Here is a 3,868-nt window from a genome sequence, read left to right as displayed (position 1 = left end):
CAGGCCTGGGCGAGGTACTGCAACACAGGGAGAATCTCGCTGCGGAGTACCAGTGTTTTCCCTTCGATGGTAAGTTCTCTGTTGCTCCAAAGTCCAAACTTCTGTCTCATCTTAGCCAGTCTTTCCTCCCAGGACTTCAGGGCTGCGCCCTCCACTCCAAACCAGACCCCAAGAATTTTGATGAAGTCCGCTTTGAGGCTGAACGGTATGGGTGCAGAAGAAGGCAGGAACCACTTTCAGAAGAGCATGACTTCCGACTTCCCGCAGTTGACCTTTGCCCCTGAAGCTTGGCCGAAGTCCTCGCACGTCTGGACGAGTGTGTTGATGGAGCGCCGGTCGGCACAGAACACAGTCACGTCATCCATGTAGAGCGAGCACTTGACCTCCCCTGCCAGGAATAAAAAATTCCTCCGGTCCTAGCCAAAAGGCCCGGCCCAAGAGGCAGGTGCTAAAAAAAGCGTGTATCTGGTGCAGTGACCGTGGTATCTTAAATCAATGTGTCCCTCACACACAGTGATCTTCAGACACCCCTGGACTGCCACTCCAGGGGCACATGCACCATAGGCTTTTTGTTCCATATCCGACCCCCCGACCAGCCAGTGCAGCCCTCCACCCCTACCAGCCAACCTGGCAGATTTGCATGGTCCTACCCCATCCACCACAGGGCATTACCAGCTCCTCCTACCGGATCGCTGACAGAGATAGCACTTACACCAGCCAGCTAGAAGGCCAGACTAGAACTCGGCAAAAAGAACAAGACCAAAAACAGCACCCATCCTCACCAGGAGCACCCTTCCAGATGGCTCAGACTCAACCATGGGCCGGCCCCCAGTAACTGTCGGGCAGCACAGCGTAGTCCCTGCTGAAACCATCCTTCCAGGTGCAATGACGTCATTGGATTGCATCCACCCTCCCCATGTAGGAGGTGCTTCAGCGCTCCGCTGACAACTGATAAGAACAGATACTACACTAGATCCTAGCCAAAAGGCCGAGAAGCGACAGGGAAGACACCACGATCAGCACGGCCAGAGCGCAATGGCCGAGCCTCGCCCTGGGAGAACCACCTTCATGATCATGGTGTCTTCCCTGCCAGGTAAGTGATTAATGTATCATTTCCTTTAGCTGAGAAAGCTCCACTGCCTCCTGCATCATCCTGTCTCCTCCTCTACGCGTGTCGATTCCAGGATTAACTCATATCTTCCTCATTAGGGATGGCAAACATTTTCAAGTCGGGCATCCCATAATTTCCCTACCCCATTCAAGTTATCATCCCCAAATAAACAGAGTGGTGGCTGTTTCCACACCCTTGTCACACACAACCTTTCCTGGCATAAAATGGTAAAGAAACAGCCACCACTTGGTCTGATCCTGAATAGCTGAATCTCTGCTGCATTGTGGCCTCTGTCACTAGGCATTCCAGATACAAATCAACATGGCAGATTTTTTTCTGGGCCATTGTGTAGGCTCTTGGTCACTTGTGAGAAATTGATGGTTCTGATGAGATACCAGATGAGGCCATTGCGGAGTAATGGGTAGCAGTGACTGACATGTCACCTTAACCATATTGCAACACACAGGGCAACCCCTCTTGCTCTAGTGATGTGCCCCATCTTGCATTCTTCTTTGGTCATCAGCAAATGTACCCAGTGCACCTTACACCCCACCCTGTGTAGCACACAATACTGCAGTTCATGTAAAAAAAAGTAGCAGCAGCACTATGGGCCTGGGAAATCCACTGTGTGAATGAGCACAAGGTCACGTCATCACTCATTTTTTCCTAGCCAATGCACCTGCACTGGTACTATTAATTTCATAAATTTTTCTCTCACATTTGGGGGGTTTATCAGTTTCAGCTGACCATGAGGATAGGGGTCTGCCAGGCTTTGTGTCTAGGTCGGCCAAGTTGAGCCATGCTTCTGTCAGGATCCTTGCACCCTGGGGGGTGGGGGGGGGGGAGGAGAAGAACTAGAGACACACCCTTAATCATAGATTCCCAACTGTCCCTGATTTGGAGCAATGTCCCTCATTCCTCGTCATTTGTCCCTCATTTTGGTCTGATCTATATAGTTGTATATAAAATGAACTTTTTATCTATCAAATAGTGTTTCCCAGTGCTAAATCTTTCATCTGATTTCTAAATTGCTGCATTTGTAAATTCCAAAAACCAATATAAAAGAATATTAGTAGTAAAAAAAGCACTTGTGAGTTTAACCAATCTTGTTTTTTTTTTACAATTCTCCTTTAAGGGGGCATGGCAAGGGGTGTTTCCGATGCCTACATACTTTCGCTGATAGGTGTCCCTTATTCCCATCCCAAAAAGTTGGGAGGAATGCCTCTTTTGTGCCTTTTTCACATGTACCGCTTTGTACTCTTAATTATTTTATTTTTTGTGGACCACCAAAGGTTCCATAACAAAAGAGGCATTAGGCCATGACAGCACTGTATATGGTTTGGTATCTAACATTGTACAGCAGTAATTATTTTGCCTTAAAATGACTCTGACTCTTAGCTTTCCCTATCCACGCCAACATGCACTAACAAAAGGCTAATGGGAGCGAAAAGACGGGGTACCAAACTTACAACCCCCCCCCCCATTATTGGCCATACTCAGCTACCTTACCACAGTTTACAGTTCATGAAACGCATGACTGCTGAGGCGCAATACGCCCAGGTACCCCTTAATACAAACTTAGCCCATAAACCTTCCCCCTTGCCCCTTCATCCAATAAATAAACACTCTTACAACCATTAAGTTGGAAAGGGCAAGGCCACAGCTTTATTAAAACAACATAACAATTTTAACCATTTGTAACCCGTGCCAGTCACAGTTCTACTGTGAGCACCATTCCAGACGGGAAGGGGAGGGGCCTGTCCTTACCATAAGTGCTGGACAGGCCGCCTACTTCCGGTGTCCATAAAGGGGCATGGCCCACTACGGCCATTTTATGAAAACTCACCGCCCGACGCTTGGACCCATTCGTCCCACACCCGACAGTACGACGACCATGTTTGCGGGGACAACGACGCCCGGAGGAGATCTAGCAAACCTCGGAAACGAGGTTCCACAAGTAGGCCGGACAGGGGAGGCCCTCCAGGGAAGCCGACGGAGCCAGGGAGCGGAACCGATCGACCTGCGAACGGGAGAGAGCATCAGCGATATCATTATCCACCCCGGGGACATGCTTGGCCCTAAAACAAATGTTAAATTGCAAACATTTTAAAACCAAAAAACGCAGCAGCGACACGACGGGAGGGGAGCTGGCTGACTGTCGGTTGACCACCTGAACCACGCTCATGTTGTCAGTCCAGAAAACGACCTGGTGGTTGCGCAACCGGTCACCCCACAGCTCCACGGCGACAACGATCGGGAAAAGCTCCAGCAGGGTGAGATTGCGCAACAAATCCATGCGGGCCCATGAGGCCGGCCAACACTCGGCAGACCACTCCCCCTGGAAGAAGGCACCGAAACCGCAGGAGCCAGCCGCGTCCGTGTACAGCTCCAGCTGCGAGTTCGGCACCTCCTCCCTAAGCCAACAGGACTGGCCGTTGTAGGCCTGGAGAAAAGACAACCACACCCCCAAGTCGTCCCGCATGGGCTTCGTGATACGGACATAGTGGTGGGGGGCAGCCACCCCTTTCATGGCCCAAGCTAGGCGTCTGCAGAAAGCCCTTCCCATGCGGATGACCCTACAGGCAAAAACCAGATGGCCCAGCAAAGACTGCAGCTGCTTTAATTGCAGTTTTTTGGCCCCTCTTGCCAAGCGGACCAGAGAAAGGAGCCTGGCCAGCTTGTCACTGGGCAATCGAAAGACCATAGCAACCGTGTCTATTTCTATGCCCAAAAAGGCCAGAACAGTCACGGGACCCT

At 50.6% G+C, this 3,868-nt stretch overlaps 1 pseudogene; it reads right to left on the bottom strand.

Moving 5' to 3' along the window:
• Positions 1-924: 924 nt before the first annotated feature.
• LOC120938481 lies at positions 925-1,101 on the bottom strand (annotated as a pseudogene).
• Between the last annotated feature and the right edge of the window lie 2,767 nt (positions 1,102-3,868).

The sequence above is a fragment of the Rana temporaria genome, chromosome 4 (genome assembly GCF_905171775.1).
Source record: "Rana temporaria chromosome 4, aRanTem1.1, whole genome shotgun sequence".
Classification (NCBI taxonomy): Eukaryota; Metazoa; Chordata; class Amphibia; order Anura; family Ranidae; genus Rana; species Rana temporaria.
This window is presented reverse-complemented; position numbering and strand designations above follow the sequence as displayed.